At 43.1% G+C, this 21,809-nt stretch overlaps 2 long non-coding RNA genes across 2 annotated transcripts; one reads left to right on the top strand and one right to left on the bottom strand.

The window, feature by feature from the left end:
* Positions 1-12,603: 12,603 nt before the first annotated feature.
* LOC131540128 (uncharacterized) lies at positions 12,604-14,129 on the top strand. Its single transcript, XR_009271181.1, has 4 exons — positions 12,604-12,806; positions 13,059-13,126; positions 13,432-13,758; positions 13,961-14,129. It is a non-coding gene; the product is annotated as an uncharacterized LOC131540128 (long non-coding RNA).
* On the bottom strand, positions 13,659-15,881 carry LOC131540129 (uncharacterized). The gene is made up of 3 exons (XR_009271182.1): positions 14,159-15,881; positions 13,959-14,066; positions 13,659-13,746 (listed from the first exon to the last, which is right to left on the bottom strand). It is a non-coding gene; the product is annotated as an uncharacterized LOC131540129 (long non-coding RNA).
* Between the last annotated feature and the right edge of the window lie 5,928 nt (positions 15,882-21,809).

Here is a 21,809-nt window from a genome sequence, read left to right as displayed (position 1 = left end):
TGTGTGGTGACAAAATTTGTAGTGATAGCATAAAGTATCCAAAAGTTACAGTATTTTGTAACAAAATAGGCCTTTTTGTTTAGCTCTCGACTCCCTGAAGGAATTTTAAAAACTGTTTTCTGAGTGCCATACACAAAAAAGAATGACTCATAACTTCAAGGCCGTAGCAAGGAGAGTAAAAAAGTAGGCATTGTTTGATAGAAATCTTTCTATATTTTTAGGGGGGAAAAAAATCTTTGCATTTGAATATTCTCATGTTGAGAAATAGGTGATAAAATTATGTTCAATATCTCATGAAAGAAATAAGGTAGGAGAACATTTATTTTTTGGTGATGTTCCCCAACATGTGTGCTGTATGTGAATTAAACTGTGGTGATATCATAAAGTAATCAAAAGTTACAGCTTTTGGAAACAAGGTAGCCTTTCTCTTAGCCCTTTACAGTTATGAAATTGAAGTAATGTCTCACTCAAGTTTAGTCAAAACCCCAAACAATTATACTTGTTTTATTCTACTCGATGAGACCTTTCAAATGACGTATGATATGACTATCTTAGCTGTATGATGTTTCTGACATATTAGAGTACATGGCACAAAAAACATTTTTCATAAATTATGAAAACATTTTTTCTATTTATCCGCAAATAACTCAGCACTATTTAGGAGTTAATCAAAGTGGCCAAACGCATTGTAAAGGTCAGACCCCAAGCTTTCAAATGAGGCCTATTTTGTGTTGATCAAGGCATTGCTTTTGAAAAATATGCTTATTATTTTTGTCTTCGCTAGGGGCGCCCGTCGGCGGTACACTTCGGTTTAGACTGACTAAGCATCACTGGTTAGGAGTTGATCAAAATGGTTGGATGCATTCGAAAGCTGAATTTCTAAGCTTTAAAATTATACCTAATTATTAAAAAAAAAAAAAGATAAAATAGACAGAAACATTCTAGGTTTTACATTTTGCTTGCCAAGTGTTCAGTTGAGCTCTCCAACGGATTTATTCAATTCATGGGTTTAGGTATTATTTACACACGAAAGATGCAATGGATTTTTTTTGATTTTGGACTCATTTCAATCGTGAGAATCTGCTGTAAATAATGATATGCCATTTTCCACGATCGGAGAATGTTTCATGAAATGATGAGCATTAAAATCCATATTACAACGTGCGCATTTGGAGTTTTATGTGTTATAATTCGACAATGAATATCTTTAGATCTAAAATGACAGATTTTGGTATGATTGGGCTCATTGAAATCGGGAGAATTTTCTGAAAATAATGACGTGCTATTTTCTACGATGTATGATGAAAAAAATGTAATAAAAAAACACAAAATACATTTTGCAATTTATGATTGTTTTGTTGTAATATATCAGCAAATAACTCGGCACTACTTTGGAGTTAATCAGGAGTTAAGTGGAGTTAAGTGCATGCTACATGCATTGTAAAGCTCAGACTCTAAGCTTTCAAATGATATCTATGTTTTTTGTTGTTGATCAAGGTAGTGGTTTGAAAAATATGATTAGTAATATTTTCGTGGAGGGGTGACGTCCCGCCCATGATACACTTTGGTTTAGAGGGATTGCTCAGCACTCGTTAAGAGTTGATAAAAATACGTTCATTAAAAATTACATTCATTAAAAAGCTGAGATTCTAAGCTTTAAAATGATACCTAGTTTGTGTTATTCCATTCAGGGGTTGCTTATTAATTTTATTTTAATCGCCACAACGCAACCTATAGCAAAGATCCAGGCCTGCAACGGTGAGGGTTGATGAATGTGTGTGTGTGTGTGTGTGTGTGTGTGTGTGTGCGCGCGTTTTTGTGAAAAGTCAGGACATAGATGTGTATAATGACAAAGGTATGACAGGTATTACAAGGTGAAGGTGACATCTCAGGACATTTCCCCATGTCCCCACTTTTCAAAACGCTTATAAATCATACAGAGTGAGTTTTTTGGGGGGAAAGTTGAAATGCACAGTCTCCTGTAAGGGGTAGGTTTAGGTGTAGGGTTGGTGTAGGGCAATAGCACATACAGTAAGTACAGTATAAAAACCATTACGCCTATGGGATGTCCCCATTTTTCACAAAAAACAAACGTGTGTGTGTGTGTGGCCCACATATATGCTGTTTATTTTTATTAGATATTTAAATTTACTTTATGGTTATTGTTATTGACTAGTAGTCATCTGCAAATGCTGATTTATATTGGAAATAATTCACTCAGGGTCAATTTTAAGTGAGCAGTGACCTTTATAGAAGTGTTGTCATTGATACATTGGATACTGATACTGTATATAATCTATTTTGTTACCTTTTTACACACTATTTATTTATTCATTTATTGACCTATTTCTATTTTTCTATTTATTGACATTTATATATTTATTTATGTATTTATTTTGATAATAAAACTTTATAGTTTTTATACTTACCCATACTTACCTGGTATATTTACCTGGATTCACCATACTTACCTGTAGGCTTAGCTTGTAAATATTAGTAATACCAGAGGTGTTTAATAGTTTATAATACTAGTCGAGAGACATATCACCATAACCCAGTGCTCTACCCTAACAGAACTTGAGAGCCATAACTCTCGAGAGGGCAGGGGGCGCTACACAAATTTTGTGCAGGAGATGTTTTAAGGGTTAATGAGGCCTCGGGTTTAAAGGGTTAATGAGACTTTGCTAGTTAACCAGCATCACCAGTAAGACCATGCTGGTTGACCAGCATCACCAGTAAGACCATGCTGGTTGACCAGCATCACCAGCAAGACCATGCTGGTAGACCAGCATATCACCAGCAAGACCATGCTGGTTGACCAGCATATCACCAGCAAGACCATGCTGGTATACCAGCATATCACCAGCAAGACCATGCTGGTAGACCAGCATATCACCAGCAAGACCATGCTGGTAGACCAGCATATCACCAGCAAGACCATGCTGGTTGACCAGCATCACCAGCAAGACCATGCTGGTTGACCAGCATATCACCAGCAAGACCATGCTGGTTGACCAGCATCACCAGTAAGACCATGCTGGTTGACCAGCATATCACCAGCAAGACCATGCTGGTTGACCAGCATCACCAGCAAGACCATGCTGGTTGACCAGCATCACCAGCAAGACCATGCTGGTAGACCAGCATGGTCTTGCTGGTCCACCAGCTAAACCAGCACCAAACCAGCATATACCAGCATAGACCAGCAACAAACCAGCATAGACCAGCATAAACCAGCATAGGAATTACGCTGGTCTATGCTGGTTTTTCTAGCAGGGAATGCATGGCGTTCACATCAGAAAAATGTGAAAAATCTCTAAGACAGACATTAACACAATTTACTAGCAACACACACATTAACATTAGCATCTGTGATAAAGCAATACAAAACACACACACACAGGTATTTATCTTCTGCAGGTTAACGTTACATGTCATTTACCCATTTGTAAACTCTGATAACGTTATACTTTACTATTTTTGAAAGGTAAGATAACGATTTTCTTACCTGATTTTGTCCGTGTGTTTGCTGTACCTCGCAGATCACACCTGACCCTTCCTGTGTTCACATTCTAGTTTTTGTTCTCCGTTGACATGTCACGACTCAAAATAAAAATTTAACAGGCAAATATAAAATAATTCGGGACCGACCGAGCAATCTCAACGAGCAGCAGCTCACACACACACAGTCAGTCAGCCTGCCTCACTCAGAAAGACGATAAAAACGGTCATATTTTCAAATTTAGAAAGGCGCGAACAGTTTCATTGGCCAGTTTCCTGGATGACAGCCAGATTAACCATGATCAAAGCAATAATGTAAACGCAGTGAAATGTATTTAGTTTTATTGTTGTTAATGATGATAATATTTTAACATATACCTTTAGATTATAGAATAGGTGTAACGATCAAAATATTGTAAAATGCTAATAAAATAATAATAATCTTAAATAATTTAGTAATGATAATTTAAAAGGCAGAAATTTATTTTGTATGCTGTTGAAGACATTAAGTTGATTCAACATACAGTTCTTGTAAAAAACAAAAAACAAATCAACATTGATTTACAACCCAGATAGCAAAATTTGTCTGGCCCACCTCTGGGCCACAACCTTGCTTCACTTCTGGCCCAGTTCTGGCTGAGTCCCCGGCCCAAAACCGGCACACACACTGAAAACCGACTCAAGCTATTTCCTCTGGCCCAGATGCAGCTCACGCCCTGTAAAATGACTCTTATTTATTGACGTGGCCCAGATCTGGCCCGCATACTGTAGAGTTACTTCTATTATTTTATGTGGCCCAGGTCTGGCCCAGACACTTTAAGCCAGATCTGGTTGAGATTCAGCTTGGTCCCCGGGCCGAATGTGGCCCAGAAACTGCTAAATGTAATTCAGCAGTGAAACACAAATACAACCATTTAAAAACATTAAAAAGGCTTTAATTATAAAATTACCAAATACTTTAAATATATATGAACAAATGCACTACAGTATAAACATCCACACTTTTTAAACCACAAAGTAACAAGTAAATTATATTTACTGCATATTTTATAATATAAAGACCCAGCTCAGTCAGGAAACAGTCTCGTCTGGCCAAACGAATGAACGTGGTGTGATTATTCTAGGCTGCATCACAAGTCAGATTGTGGATTGATATCATTCAGAATATTTCATTCAACTTCTTCTGCATGAAGTAATATCACGCTAGCAGGTGAAGCTGGTAAAAAGGGTCTGCGCAGAGGGCTTGTCTGGTTCTCGTAGTCTTTGCTGAGGATCTGTGCTGGGGCCATCAATGAGGTATTCATGTAACTGGTATGAAAAATGTATTGATTTAACTTGACTTGGGTTTTTTTTATACTGTATTATTATTTATATATTTGTTTACTTTATAATGTTCTAATTCTATTGTGTTTTGTAATAGGAGTGAGTTAATGATCTTCACAAAACTTTGTTCCTGTTAATATTCACGAGTTATAACTATTAATGTAGCTGGACTTTTCTTTGGATGTTTGGTTTCCTGAGGGAGCGTCATTAGTGGAACACTTCCTGAGTTTCCCCTTTGCGCTGCGGCGCACGTGCAATATCGTCAGTCTGATATATGTGAAGCTGACGGCGTGGGTTGTTTGCTTCTCCGTGAATACATCTGGTATGTTGTCATTTCTTGAAAATATGTACGATTTTCACTCTGTAAGCGTGACTGAGCAATAGCAGAACCAGATTGTGTTATTTGTGATGATGTGAGTTAACATTTAATTCGAATTTTATGCAAATCATCATGGCGCTAACTAGTTAGCATTTTGTGCTCAGAGTGTGACCAGTGTAAGAGAAGCTGATGCACTATCGATCCACTGATGATCTCTCTTCATTTCTCTCAGGTATGTTGTTAAAATAGATCTGTTTCATAAAAGAAAGAGGTCCAGTCTGCTGTTAATGAACATGTTGAGCGTGAGTGTGATTAATGATCTGTGACGCACGTGGTGCGGCCTGCACGTTAAGGTGCTAATTATATTCAATGTTTTATTTGATTTTTGGCACATAATGTGAAGAAACATTGATTTATATCTACAAATAATTTTATAATTGATTATTTCTCTTAATGTATTGTTACAAACTAGAAGTATTCAAATATATTGTTTTGTTTATTGATCGTGCAATATCGTCAGTCTGATATATGTGAAGCTGACGAGCGCGTGGGTTGTTTGCTTCTCTCCGTGAATACATCTGAGTGTGACCAGTGTAAGAGAAGCTGATGCACTATCGATCCACTGATGATCTCTCTTCATTTCTCTCAGATTAAAAGTCACTGGATCTCATTGCTGAGTGTCTGAGTGGTTATTGTGCAATGAGTGACGGATCCAGACATGCTACATAAAATTGGTGCCGTGACCCGGATGCACCAGATCTGCTGCAGCTGATCGCTGGTGTTTGACGACGCGGGATCACAACGCTTCTGAAATCAGCGGCCGAAGAATCTTCATCATTAACGTTCTGGCGGCGGTGTCTGGTACATTGACAATAACTGAACTGGACTCTTGCTTCACACATTATCCACGCATTGGACTGTCTTCTGTTTTTTTTTTGTTTCCTTTATCTCTGCCACAGAAGCATATGGTAACTGTGAAGTAAATTTTTCTCTGTGTTTTTCATTATCTACCATTTGTAATATGGCGGAAGGGGGGTGGAATGAAGACTTGATGACACCACACATTGGCAGAGGTCGAGGGCTATTGGGGGTAGGTGAGCCCGTAACTGGTATACCACGTGTATTGACTTATGATTCTGTGGCTGCTCCAGTTAGACCACACATTGATGGAATTAATAAGCCAACTTCCTCTACTCCTGCCAATGCTGGTAGTGATAACGTTACACAGCAACTGCGTGACCTCATTGGCGAGCTTGGAAATCAGATAGGTGATTCAATTGTTTCGCGGTTGTTAATCAACCAGAATTCTGTATTACCTGGTTCTGCTCCATCGTTTGAGCAGCAGCCTTCTAGGACCATGCCCCTGTCTACAAGCCTCGATCTATCCAAGTTAAATCTGATAGTCAAAGCTGACATTAGAGAACCACAAATGTTCAAGGGGGATGGTAGTGACAAATGTTCTATCCTGGAGTGGATTGAACAGATGGAGGTGTACTTGTCTAAAAAAGGTTGCAACAAAGTCGACAGCGTGGAAGAGATATTAAACCATCTCTGTGGCCGAGCAAAGAGCATTGTCAATGTTAAGCTGAAAAGTAGCCCGGCTGCTGTACTCTGTCCTGAAGTTGTTTATGAGGTACTGCGACGCTATTTTAGCGAGAGTCCTGGCTCGTGCCAGCCGTTGGCCGACTTTTATGCAATGCAGCCGAAGAAAAGTGAGCGCCCTGTTGATTATTGGGTCAGGTTGAATGAGGCAGCCGAGCTAGCAGACGCTCACCTGAAAAGACGCGGTGGCAAGATGGAAAACATGAGCTCAGAGGTTGCGGTGATGTTTATCAGAAACTGCCCTAATTCTGACCTTTCCAGTGTCTTTAGGTGTAAGCCCATAAGCAAATGGTCGGCTGAGGAAGTCCAAGAGGCCATCGATGAGTATGAGAGGGACTGTAAGTCCTGGAAACCAGCCCAACCTGTGCCTTCAGTTGTAGTAAATCAGGCTGTTGTTACCGAGAGAGCAGTTGGAACTCAGGTAGCCATAGGAAGCGAAAGTGTGGGTGCAACCTCACCAGCATGTATCACAGGTGTTCACACTAAAGCAAATGAAGTCAATGAGTCTGGCACTTTGGAGCGGGTGCTGAAGATGTTAGAAAGAGTGTTAGAGCACACGACCGTGCCCACATCAGAACCGAAGCCTCGGGTGTCACCGTGGTATCGAGCTCCCCCATGTGAAGTCTATGGGGATCGATCTCATTCGACTCGTTCCCACTGTATGAAGGAAAAAAGATGTCTCGCATGCCTAGAGATTGGGCATCAGCGCAGGGCCTGTCACAAGGTCGTTGGCCAAGCTGCGGCACAGTCTCCTGAGATATATGATCAGGGAAACTAGTTCACTCACATCGAGGAGGGGGCGATGTGAGTGGAGCTAGTCAGCCCCTCACCAGTGAAGAAGATCCCATGGTCCTCTATAGCAGTCATTGTCAGGTTGAATCAAGTGGCGATATCATTTTGTTTCAGGACATCGCAAAACTGGAAAAAGCTGACAGTTTGTTTTATACAGATGTGCTGGTGAACGATGTGGTCACTTGCCAAGGCCTTCTAGACACTGGTTCTATGGCATGCACAATTAATGAGGAGATAGAGCACAAGTTGATAGATGCATGCGGGACCCTTGAGTCTGACCAGCCCCATGCCAGTGTTTTGCTTGTTGGTTGTGGTGGTGTTCAGGTCAAACCCAAGTGTATCTACCAGCTAAAGATGTGCGTGTATGGACATTCGGTTATCGTGCCTACCTTGGTTGTACCAGGGCAAAAAGATCAGTTAATTGTTGGTACTAACATTATCAAGTATATTCTCAGTCAACTTAAACAGTCCCAGTGCTATTGGCGTGTGATGAACCAGCCAAATTCTACCGGAGAACCAGAGATTCAGCGGTTCTTGAGTATGTTGTCTGGGCACAATAGATGGGAAGGGGGTAGTATCCCAACTGTTGTCGGAACCGTTAAGCTTACTCAAGCTGTCACGCTATTACCTCAGCAAGAGCACCTTGTGTGGGGCAGACTCCCGACCAGTTCCACTATTTCTGTAGGAAGCACTGTGTTGGTTGAGCCGTCTAAAGCACAAACTCATAAGAAAGCTGTTCTTGTTGGGCGTGCTATAGTCACATTACCGGGTGACAGATGGGTGCCGGTCAAAGTGATCAACCCGTCCAATAAACCGGTCACTCTGAGACGTAATGCTAAAATAGCAGATGTGTCTCCTGTTTTAGTGGTCGAAGACCTGGACGTACAACCCGGATATAGTCGTAGAGAGACTGTAAGCGTGCAGAGCCAGACTGTCTCCTCCAGCACAGACCGTGGGTGTAGTTCTCCCTCTGACATGCGTGATGCGCTGCAGAAGCTTGGTCTCAGTGATCTTGACATTGAGTCCTGCGAGACAACTCCGTACTGGAAAGACCAGCTGTTGCAGTTGATCCAGAGACACCAAGATGTGTTTTCTAAACATAAGCTAGATTGCGGTACGGCCAAAGAGATTGTTCACAGGATTAATTTATCAGATAACCGCCCGTTCAGACTTCCGTATCGGCGTGTCCCCCCAGCTCAGTATCAAAAACTGAGAAAAGTGCTTTCGGAAATGGAAGAGCAAGAGATCATTCGGAAGTCTTGCAGTGAGTGGGCATCCCCGCTGGTACTGGTATGGAAGAAAAGTGGTGATCTTCGCGTCTGTGTTGATTACCGCTGGCTTAATGCCCGGACCATCAAGGATGCTCACCCCTTGCCTCACCAAGCAGATTGCTTGGCGGCACTGGGAGGGAATGCAGTCTTTAGCGCAATGGATCTTACATCTGGCTTTTATAACATCGGAATGGCTGAGGAGGACAAAAAACTTACGGCCTTCACAACACCGATGGGTCTTTATGAGTTTAACCGCTTACCACAGGGCTTGTGCAATAGCCCTGCTAGCTTCATGCGCCTGATGACAAACATCTTTGGCGATCAAAATTTCTTGACATTGCTTTGTTATCTTGATGACCTACTTGTGTACGCGCCAGACGAGGGGGAAGCCATCAAGAGACTCGAGATGGTGTTCAGTAGGCTTCGCGAGCACGGGCTAAAGTTAGCCCCTAAAAAGTGTCATTTCCTCCGGAGGAGCGTGCGCTTTTTGGGGCACATCATTGACAGTTCAGGGGTAGCGACCGACCCGGACAAAGTCAGTGCTATTGGAGCTGTGACAGAGTCTGATTTGATGATGGAGGATGGGGTAACCCCATCTCAAAGGAAGATTAAATCATTCCTTGGGATGGTGTTGTATTACCAGAGGTTCATCCAAAATTGCTCCACCATCGCAAAACCCCTGTTTGCTTTGACAGCTGCTCCGAGGGGCAAGAAAACTCTGGAGAAGGGTGCTGCTGCGTTCAGGAAGTTGAATCCTGGGGACTGGAAGGAGGAGCACAGTAGGGCCTTCCAGCAGCTTAAAACTGCTCTGATGAATTCTGTTGTACTGACACATCCTGATTTTGGCCGCCCATTTATTTTGTCCACTGACGCATCACTGGATGGGTTGGGCGCTGTGCTATCACAGGTCGCAGAGGGTGAGACTAGGGCCCGGCCAATTGCTTTCGCTAGCAAAGCCCTAACGCGCTCAGGCCAAGTATCCTGCTCACCGCCTAGAGTTCTTGGCTTTGAAATGGTCTGTTTGCGACAAATTCAGCCACTGGCTGAAAGGCCATGATTTTGTCGTATGGACAGACAACAATCCCTTAACTTACATTCTCACTAAGCCTAAACTCGACGCGTGTGAGCAGAGATGGGTTTCCAAGTTGGCGCCCTATCGGTTCAGCATCAAGTACATAAGTAAGTACATAGTGGCCGATGCTTTAAGTCGTCAACCCTTCGTCCATGACCGGGTCAGTCAGAGACTGTTGAATGAGCCCTACAGTGCATTGCTCGAGGAAGCGGAACAGTTCGAAAGAGACACAGTGCAGGATGCATTTAGGCTTAGTGCTGGAATCCAGAGCGTTGAAGGTCCCCCTTGTGTAACACCAAGCCATTGTCCACTTTCAAGTGCTGAGGTATCTGCAGTGTTAGAGGGTTATAGTGACTGGGAAGCAGGAGTTGAATCGAGAGCAATCTCCTGGATTGTCCAAGACACCCAGCAATTGTTGCCTCCTGGGCAGTGCCCATTACCAGTCTTTTCATTGGATGAACTAAGAGACAGACAACAGAATGATCCTTGTCTGGCAAGGGTCTTTTTTTTCGTTAATAGGGGCAAGAGAGCCTCACGCCGTGAGCGCGCTGGCGAGACACATAAGGTACTTAGAGTCTTGAAGCAATGGGACAAGTTGAAAATACTTGATGGTGTACTGTACCGCGTAAACAAAGATAACCTGACGGGAAAGAAACGGCTACAGTACGTTGTCCCATCTTCCTTAGTCGCCCAGGTCATGACAGGCATCCACGACGAAGCTGGGCACCAGGGCCAAAGTAGAACTATGCACCTAGCAAGACAAAGGTTCTTTTGGGTCGGGCTGGAACATGACGTTCGCAGGTATGTGAAGGGTTGCAAGCGTTGCGTCGTCAGTAAAACACTCGAACCCGAAGGCAGAGCCCCACTGGAGAGCGTGAAAACGTCAAGTCCAATGGAGCTAGTATGCATCGATTTTTGGACTGCGGAAAGCTCCAAAGGCCGCAATGTGGATGTGTTGGTCGTAACTGACCATTTTTCTCGGATGGCTCACGCCTTCCCGTGTCGGGACCAGTCGGCAAAGCAGGTAGCACGACAGTTGTGGGACCGATATTTTTGTGTGTATGGCTTCCCGGACAGGATCCACTCGGATCAGGGGGCTAATTTTGAGAGTCATCTGATCCGAGAGTTGCTGCAGGTGGCCGGAGTGAAAAAGTCCCGAACAACTGCTTATCATCCCATGGGAAACGGCCTTGTTGAGCGGTTCAATAGAACCTTGGGCAGCATGATCAGAGCACTCCCACCAAGGTCAAAGGAGAAGTGGTCACAGTTGCTTCAGACACTGACCTTTGCGTATAACTGTACCGCGCACGAATCCACAGGCTATGCTCCGTTCTACCTGATGTTTGGTAGGATCCCGAAGTTACCTGTGGATGTGATGTTTGGCAACGCTGAGAGAGACTGTGATGTCGTTGATTACGACAAATACGTAAGGAGGTTGAAGGATGACCTGAAAGAAGCTCTGACCATCGCTCAGAGGAACGTTGATGCCAGTCAGCAACGTCAGACTGAGTTGTACAACCAAAAGACGAAGGGCTGTAACATTGAGTTGGGTGATCAAGTTCTGCTGGCCAACAAAGGTGAACGGGGAAAGAGAAAACTGGCAGACAGGTGGGAGTCTACGCCCTATAGGGTTGTAGCGTTGAACCCCCAGTGTCATATTTACCGCATACGTAACACCAGAACTGGCCAGGAGAAAACTGTTCATCGGAATTTGTTGTTACAAGCGAATTTCCTGCCCCTGGAATTGGGAGAATTCTGAGAATCTGAACCATCTGAGATTGGTGGTGAATCTGTCCTTAGCAATAGGAGTATATCCATGGATGATGTTGTTTGTCCAGAAGCTGAGTTGTGTTCCACGTCCGAGCGAGTTGCTAGTTGGGTGGAAAGAACTGCAGCTTCTGAGGATCCTCAGCAGAGGTTGTCCTGCAGGTCTGATTGTCCTGCATCACTGGATGTAATTCCTGAGTCATTGGGACAGGAACAATTACTGTCAATGGATGATTGTACCAAGGAGAAGAGCACTGTAGGTACTCCAGATGAAGGACTGAGTTGTGATTCTCGCAATTTGGGTTCCGAGACCATTCTCCCTGAAGACCGTTGTGTCTTACCCGTTGGAATGATTGAGCCACCTCCTGCCCAAGGAGACATGGGAGTTCGTACCAGAGTGGGTAGGATGGTGAAACCTGTCAACAGACTGATAGAGAACATGACTCAGTCTCTCAAAACTCTAAGTCCGGTTGGTGGGGTTGTAAGATCTTTATTGAAATAAGAATGCATTGTATTGGAGTATTGTTTTTTTATTGTTTAAGTTGTAGAATTAAGCATTTGTGAGTTAATATGCTGAAACTACATTGCACATGTTGTCCCAGATCTAAGATGAAGTTTCATCTGAGATGAATGGTGTTTAAGGCACTTTTTGCGGGTGATTGCAGTGGGCCTGATCAACCTGCTGTTCTCACCTTCCCTTTGTGGGGAAACCTATTTTGTTGCACAAGGTTCTGGATAACATTTGGTCTATTTGAGTGCACCAGCATATACTATCCCTGTAATAGTCAAATTTTGTGAAGTTCAGGGGGAAGGATGTAACTGGTATGAAAAATGTATTGATTTAACTTGACTTGGGTTTTTTTTATACTGTATTATTATTTATATATTTGTTTACTTTATAATGTTCTAATTCTATTGTGTTTTGTAATAGGAGTGAGTTAATGATCTTCACAAAACTTTGTTCCTGTTAATATTCACGAGTTATAAGTATTAATGTAGCTGGACTTTTCTTTGGATATTTGGTTTCCTGAGGGAGCGTCATTAGTGGAACACTTCCTGAGTTTCCCCTTTGCGCGTGCGCACGTGCAATATCGTCAGTCTGATATATGTGAAGCTGACGAGCGCGTGGGTTGTTTGCTTCTCTCCGTGAATACATCTGGTATGTTGTCATTTCTTGAAAATATGTACGATTTTCACTCTGTAAGCGTGACTGAGCAATAGCAGAACCAGATTGTGTTATTTGTGATGATGTGAGTTAACATTTAATTCGAATTTTATGCAAATCATCATGGCGCTAACTAGTTACATTTACATTTACATTTAGTCATTTTGCAGACGCTTTTATCCAAAGCGACTTACAATTTGGGGAACACATGAAGCGATTCATCTTGAGTTAGCATTTTGTGCTCAGAGTGTGACCAGTGTAAGAGAAGCTGATGCACTATCGATCCACTGATGATCTCTCTTCATTTCTCTCAGGTATGTTGTTAAAATAGATCTGTTTCATAAAAGAAAGAGGTCCAGTCTGCTGTTAATGAACATGTTGAACGTAGAGTGTGATTAATGATCTGTGACGCACGTGGTGCGGCCTGCACGTTAAGGTGCTAATTATATTCAATGTTTTATTTGATTTTTGGCACATAATGTGAAGAAACATTGATTTATATCTACAAATAATTTTATAATTGATTATTTCTCTTAATGTATTGTTACAAACTAGAAGTATTCAAATATATTGTTTTGTTTATTGATCGTGCAATATCGTCAGTCTGATATATGTGAAGCTGACGAGCGCGTGGGTTGTTTGCTTCTCTCCGTGAATACATCTGAGTGTGACCAGTGTAAGAGAAGCTGATGCACTATCGATCCACTGATGATCTCTCTTCATTTCTCTCAGATTAAAAGTCACTGGATCTCATTGCTGAGTGTCTGAGTGGTTATTGTGCAATGAGTGACGGATCCAGACATGCTACATTCACAGGGATCTGTCATCCAGCTGACATGGTCTCCACTGACAGTCAGGGATGTGTTGTGGTCACTCCTGGGTGCAGGCCCACCGTCTGGTCTGGATACCGACTGGATCAGCTGATTACTGTAACCTAGGGATAAGGGTGAGACAGTATATAAGCAACTAATATAAGCAATGATGTCATTCTTCTTAAAAATTAACATGTACATTAGATATTATAGGAAGTGTTGCTGCTTACCCTAATTGGTGCAGCATAAAAATCCTTTAAGAGATTTGAATTATATAAATGTGATAGTGTGTCATGTGTATGGATGGCTAAAGAGATGGGTCTTTTAAACTCACAGAGTGTGTCTGCCTCCTGAAGTCCACCCTTTTGATCAGCTGGAGCCACCTCTTCAGTCCCCTTGAACTCCATTGCAGCAGCATTGAAAGTTTTTTCCAAATTGCAGCCTTGAAATATGTACAAATATATATTGTAAGGTAATTTAATCTTAAGCATTACAGATTTTTACAATCATTAGGACCAGACCCAGAATTCACACCTTATATGTTTGATGAATGTTCATGCAGCAGCTCAGAATTTCTGTAAAAAAAAAATAATAATAAATGTCAGATTACATATATATAGTGTTCAGATTAAACTTTTAAGTTTGTTTGCTCATAATAATCCCCACCACAGTAAAATAAGTATGATTTTAAATCACATCATACGGCATATATGCTTCAAAAGTTTTCATTCACTCTAAAAACTGAACCTGCTCAAGTGCAGCAGACAGATTAGGCCTCCATTCAAGAACAAAAGATGATGCACTTACATTTTACGGCTCCCTCTTACGTATCTATAGTGTTTTTATCTGTCAGAGCTTCCCACACGGCAGTGTTACCACAAAATAAATATTATTATTAAATTCAGATTGCACATATTGAATTGTCTTAGCAGGTGTAATGCTACAACAGCGTGCTCAGTTTGATTCACAAACAAATGACTCATTTGAATGGTTAAGTGAATCAAATCAGCACTCGTATCGATGTTTATGGCGCCACCAGCGCAGTCCGACTCCTTTGATTCAATAGTAGTCACTCGTTGAAAAAGACGAATCGAATGAATTCTAGCAAACGAAATAGAATTTAACTCATTAAAATTTAATTACCTAACATTACCGTGCACTGGATACAGCTCATCGGTTTTTCATATTAAAAAAATGACATATTGTTTTCCTAAAGAGACCGCGCCTGACAGTTAGGCCTAACGTTACTCATCAACACTCAATATATCCAGGACCGAACGGTTTTTAACGCTGTTATCATCGCAAACCTAACAGAAACCATCTAAAAACTATACTCTTCGTGGCATTTAAACATCAAACAACACTAGATTGATCATTAAATAACTTAACTTACCTTTTTGCAGCTGAAGTATTCCTCTTGAGAACTGTGCCCGCCGAAATCTCCTCAGGATTAAGCGCCAAATCTCTCTCTCAGCGGCTGATCTTCATTCTAGCAGCGGCCGCCGGAGACAAAACCAACTCGGGCCGAAGGTAGAGACACACAACTACACCGAGTGCGGACCTGCCGCACGTACAACAGCTTTCAGCCGAGATCGGCCCAGAGAGAAAAAGCCGTCTGTCAGCCAGAAGTGTTTTGTAGAGTCGGCGCGGCTCTGGCTTCTCACCGACGTCGTGACTGAACCGACAGTGCCGCATTTCAGCCAGAATCGGCCCGAGTGTGCTTGCTATCTGGGAAGTGTTTTTGGTAACCTTTTTCAACCATTTAGCATTAAAAATTTTTTCAATGTTGAAATAACAACTGTCATTATTTCAACCATATTTCAACGTTGAAGGTCGGTCATGTGCCGACTGGGAACATTTCAATATCCATCATGGCACCAACTCAATACACAATATAAAAAATTTCAAGAGGTTATAAATGTTTCTGAGCTTGTATCATTAATGAAGACATTATATTATTACCAGAGGTGGGAATGTCTGTAATCACCCAGAACACTATCAATAGTCTAGCAACACCCCAGCAACTGCATAGCAAAAGCCTAGCAACCAACTAGCAACACTTTAGCAAACATCTAGAACATCTAACTGACCAAACAATTTGTTTCTTAAACAAGACTTTAAGACAAGCCAGCATAAATTTGGTCAAATTTCATTACAGTGTACAGTACTATAGCAGTTTCCTGGTCTCCTGACACAAGACTAGCTATCTCTCTAGGCAGTCATTTCACAGTTCTGCAAACATGCAGTACACATTAAAAAAATGGTTGCAAATAAAATTTGACAGTCACATGTTTGAAGGTGTACAACATGTGCTACAGTTTACTGTATATACTGTATAGAAGAGTGGGTCACACTTTATATATTAGGTGGCCTTAACTACTATGTACTTACATAAAAAAATAAGTACAATGTACTTATTGTGATAATTGTATTGCAAAACACTTTCACTGCTATTGATGTGGGATACAGGTAAGGTTAGGGACAGGTTTGCTGGTATGGGTAGGTTTAAGGGTGGGTTAAGGTGTAAGGGATGGGTCCACAGCGTAATTATAAATTTAATTACATCTGTAATTAATTTCTGAAATTACATATAGGGTACAACGGGGCTAAAGGCCCCCCTTAAGAAAAAATGTGCTATTCACTGCGCCTAAAATGTATAATTGCAGAAAAAATATATACGTTGTATTGAACATTAATGGAGCAACAGATTTTGTGTGGAAATAAATCATTCAAGTTGCTTATTTTGTTTAAAAATCTTATAAATGTATGAAGTGGCAAGGGGGGCCTTTTACCCCACACAGGGTAAAAGGCCCACCAGTATGGGGTAAAAGGCACACGGTACTTCAGCTAAAATAATGTTTTTTAATATAATGTAATACTTGTTCAAAACAATCACTTTAGCAAAGTTTGTACTATTTTCTGCTTATTTTGAAAAATAAAATAATGAATTTTTATTCAATAAATATACTGTCATTAAAATGTTAATATAAAAAAATATATATTTTAAAATACAGAAACAAAATCATTTTAATAAGTAAAGATTATGAAAGTATTGAAGGAGATCCAATAATTATTGAATATATATTCACAGAAGTAACAACAAATTATATTTTATTATATGATGTGATTAATATCATGTTTTTAAATACGATGGTTTCCTTCTAAACATGGTGATTATCTCTAATATGGACACTCAAGATAATATATGATATTTACCATCTGAATCTAACCATGTCATGTCAACAAAAGGAAAAGTCAGCCATCTATTAATTATCATGTTAATTACGGTGCGCCTTTAGCCCCAACTGCGGGGGTGCTTTTTTACCCCAAATACCATACTTTTACATATTCTTCATTATTTAAAAACTGTTGCTTTAATTATCTTAAACAAAGCTGAAAATCATAAAGAAGACCTTTGTCTCAAAATATATGCATTAATTTTAGCGATTCTCATTTGCTACCTAAATCTACAGTATTTTTAAAAAAACATAAAATATTAGATCAAGTAAGCACAGAATTAACTTTGCGCTGCTGCGCACGATGCGTCAAAGATCAGATAAATATGTACGTGCATCTTGAAAAGTGAATGTTTTGGACAGTATTACGCCACGTTGTTGTGCCATCTAGTGGTTTAGATGAAAATAATATCAAAAAGGCGCCTTTAGCCCCGTTGTACCCTATGTATTTTTAAAATTATAAGTACAATGTAAAAGCATGTATATACACAATAAGTGCATTGTATCAAATGATTAATTTAAATGTAAGTACATAATATAAAGTGGGACTGAAGAGTGAAATTTACATAATGTACTGGTACTGTACTGTAATTATACTGAATGTGTAAGTATAAAACCCATATATTATTCGTTCAGCTCTCTCCTCTCTCCGTTGTAGGATGCAGAGATTCTGATTGGTGTCATCAGTTTAGCTACCTAAATGTTTAACTTACTCATTGTTAAACTTTTTTTTAATGATTTGGGAAAATGGGCCAAGTAAAATCAGTTATATTATGATAACATTCGATAAAACTGCAATACAAGATTCTTACCTAACTCTGCTATTAGTTTTTGTGATTGGCATCTTCTTATTGATTTCATGTTACTGTTTCATCCGATATGGCAGAAAGGCCTATATCCATGATGAAAGTGGAGCGAGCGGTCGGAGATTCGGATCACCAAACAATTACGGGATGAATCTCAGACATATCTGGACGGGATTATATTTCTCAGAGGACTTCTGAATAAACCGAGAAGCAGTATATGAATCACGAACAAATGTAAAAACAATTCGTTAGTGAATGGGCTGCGCTTTGTATTTTTGACTCAAAAAGAACCGGTTCATAAGAGTCATTTCACGAGTTCACACTTACATATATTTAGCACGAGTAACGTAATGCGTATTTGGCGAGTATGGTAATACGTTGTTGGCGTGCTGTCGTGGGGAAGGGCTCCGAGCTCGGGAATTGCCTGAACCCAGAGTACCCCCCAAAAGCAATTGAGTGTTGGACAGCTGCCAGACTAAGATCCCCCACCAAATACGCAATAGAGATCTGGCGGTAGCTGGTATCGAGGAGTAGCCTGGATGGCAGGCCAGGGGAGCCTACGTACTCTGAGGGAGCGGTTTGACATGCATGGGTAGGCCCCACCGGCCGCTGGTGTGAACTGCGTGGTTTGGGGCAACCAGTCAGGGAGGGCTCGAACCGAAGCTCAATGGTGTGCTTATCACATTGGGACGGGTGAGCCCTGCCCGCCGATGGAGGAGCAGCGTGGTTAAGGCCCTGACCAGGAGGACCCGAGTTGCCTGCAATGGGATAGTTCACGGAGTCGGCGTACAGGCCCTACTGAGGACAGAGGGTGGAATCTGGCCGAGAGGTCCCATGAAGCCTCCGACTAGAGCACAATACTCCGTCGTCGGACGAGTGGGTCCTATTGGCTTGGCAGATGAAAAGAGTTTGGGACGTCTGACAAGGAGGCTCTTGCGACATCCGACGGGAGATCAAGACTCATGGCATCGAATGGATGAGCCTCACTTGCGGGCGGCAAGTACAGGAGCCCACTGGGAGACCAGCGTCAACGTCTGACACGAGATCAAGACTACGATGTCAGACGGATAGCCTCGCCGGCGGGTAGGGAGAAGAGAAAACCCGGAACTGGGAGGGCTCTCGCAGCATCCGATGGGAGATTGAGACTCAGGACATCGAACGGGTAAGCCTCGCCAGGCGGGGGGAAAAGGTGCGAGGATAGAAGAGACAGGTGGACGGTGTTCGGCGGGTGGACGAGACCCATAGCGACTGATGGCTAGGCCTCGTTGCCCGTCGGATAGAAAATAGGTGGGTGGCCAAGACCGACACTGACGCTTTACGGGAGGCCAATACTCACTGAGTCGAACGGGGTCAGTCTCGCCGACCGCAGGATGAAACGGTAAGTTGTCTGGCTGGGAGGCTCTTGCCGACGCCCGAAGGGAGCACAATACCCACTGTGTCAGACGGGTAAGCGTCGCCAGCGTGGGACTTGAAAAGGTAAGGTTGTCTGGCCGGGAGGCTCTCGCCGGCGTCTGACGGGAGATCAAGACTCACTGTGTCGAACAGGTAAAGACGGAAAGGTAAAGTTTGGTCGGGACACTTAGCCGTCATCCAACTGGTGAGCATGCTCGCCTGTTTGATGGGCCAGCGGCGCTGACGTAGGAGGAAAAGGTGAGGTTGTCCGGCCAGGAGGCTCTCGCAACATCCGACGGGAGATCAATACTCGCGAGCCGGATGGTTAAGCCTCGCCGGTGGTGGACTGAAAGCTGAGATTGCTTGACCGACCGGGTATGTAGCATTCGACGGGGGTTTGATATGGTGGCGCGAGCAGACAGAAAAGGTAAGTTTGTCTGGCTGGGAGGCTCTTGCTGACGTCCGTCGGGAGATCTATACTCGCGGTGTCAGACGGGTAAGCTTGCCAAGCGAGGGATTTGAAAAGGTAAGTTTGTCTGGCCGGGAGGCTCTTGCCGGCATCCGTCGGGAGATCGATACTCACTGTGTCGGACAGGTAAAGACAGAAAAGGTCAAGTTGTGTGGTCGGGAGGCTCTCGCCGGCATCTGACTGGAGATAAATGCTCACAGTCTGGAAGTCTCGCTGGCCATGGGATGGAAAAAGGTGAGTTTGTGTGGCTGGGAGGCTCTCGCTGACGCCCGACGGGAGCACAATACTCACGGGTAAGCATCGCCAAGCGTGAGACAGAAAGGTAAAGTTAAGTGGCCGGGAGGCACTCGCCGTCATCTGACTGGAGATGGAAGCTCGCAGCCTGGTTGGGTAAGACTCTCCGGCCGCAGGATGGAAAAGGTAAGTAGTCTAGCTGGGAGGCTCTGGCCAGTGTTCGACAAGATGTGAAGATTCACGGTGTCAGACAGGTGAGCCTTGCCGAGCGTGGGACTTGAAAAGGTAAGTTTAAAAATGTCTGGAAGGCTCGCACCACAATTTTTATTTATTTATTTTTTTTTACCCAATGAGCAACTGGTGGGTTGATTTAATGTGGAACTGGTTCGTTCTGATATAGCTTTGGAAAGCTTCTGAAGACCATCTTCCTAGGGTTTGGATCTGCTGTTTGGCGAGGCCTTTTTGGGCTGCTGATGTTGCTGCCCCGATGCGAAAGGAATGGCTGGAGAAATATTTTGTTGAGATGCCTGCCGATAGCAGGACGGATTTGAGATGTTTTTGGAACCAGGAGCGACTGGCGGGTTTTTTGGCCTTGTCTAAGAATAGAGGTTCGAGAGGGGATTTGGCCTGGGAAATTCTGGAGCGGAGGTACTCGAGGACAGCTTGGTAAGGTTGGATAGGAGAAGAGAGATTGAAGATGTAAACAAAATGACCTTTCTTAACTTGGTCTGTTTTACTTTGTTTGATCAGAAAAGAAATGGTTTCGCTATCGAGGATTGTTAGGTCTGAGATGGTGGGGTTGATGGCCGGATCAAATTTAGAGGAGATGGTTAGCTCTGAGCATCTCAGAAACCCGAAGAAGGCTAAAATGAACATGGCGTCGAGTGTCCGGGCGGTATTATGGGGCTGGTAATTTGTGCGGAGGGAGTGGATACATTTGGTGAGGATGTCTAAAGTAATGGGTAGTCTGGAATGGGGACGAGTTGGCCGGGATCGTTGGATTCCTCTGATCAACATGCAGGTTTGAGAATTGCTAATTTCGGGTGAGAGAGCGCCGTACATGAGCTTATGAAAAAATTGGATGCCGCTTATGTAACTTTTGATGGTACTGACTTGGAGGCCTTTGATGCTGTTGAGAAAAGAGATAAATGAGGTTATTGAGAGTAGAGAAAAATCTGGAAATGGCATGTTGTAAGAGAGATGGAATGACTTAAAGCATCTCCATGCTGCCACGTATGATTGGAGTGTTCTGGGAGAGACAGCCTGGAGGATGGTGTCGAGTGAATCGTTGAGGAGAGGTTTTAATGGGTGATTTACGGAAATATTAATTCTGAATATGGAGGTACTGGGGTTGGGAATTAGTCCGCTAAAATCTGCGCTTGGATATTATGAGCTACTTGCGGGGGTTCCGCGGCGATGGCGTTTGAAGGGACAGGCATGGGTGTAGCGGTGAAGAGCGAGTATGATGGTTTCGCATTTGCCTGGGCTGCAATCCCTGCGCTGGAAGGAGTAGGCTGTGGGACTGAGTGGGGAGGCCATTGCGGCCAAGCGCTTGCTTGGACTGAAGGCTCTGAGCTGAGAGGGGTGGGCAGCGGGGCCGAGACTGGTGGCGGAGGCGGCCAGACGCCCGCTTGGGTGGTGGGCCTCGGTATCGCTGAGGAGGGAGCCGCGACAGAAAGCTGAACCGCCGCCGGATCGTCGCCGGGTCTTGCGTCAACAGAATCCGGGGCGCGGCCCTGGCTTGCCGATGGCCTAGCGCCGCTGGTTGATGCCCTTCGGGAGCTGATCTTAGAGCTGGAAGAAGGTGGAGGAGTCCGGCGAGGCGTGACCGTAAGTTTGTTACGATGTTTAACAACCTTTGGGGCTGGGGTGGTTTTGGGAGAGAGGTTGTTTGGTTTAAGATTTTTGTACAAGTCATATAATTCCGCTTTAGTGAACTTGCATGGGGCCTGGATGTCGGAGTTGGTCAGTGCCTGCCTCAGACTCGCCACTGTCCATTTCTCTATAGGCGGAAATACTGGCCTGGTAGACCGATAGGATGATTCCCC

The sequence above is a fragment of the Onychostoma macrolepis genome, chromosome 05, assembly GCF_012432095.1.
Source record: "Onychostoma macrolepis isolate SWU-2019 chromosome 05, ASM1243209v1, whole genome shotgun sequence".
In the NCBI taxonomy this organism is placed as follows: domain Eukaryota; kingdom Metazoa; phylum Chordata; class Actinopteri; order Cypriniformes; family Cyprinidae; genus Onychostoma; species Onychostoma macrolepis.
Note: the sequence above shows the minus strand (reverse complement) of the source record. Positions and strands in the feature narration are given on the sequence as shown.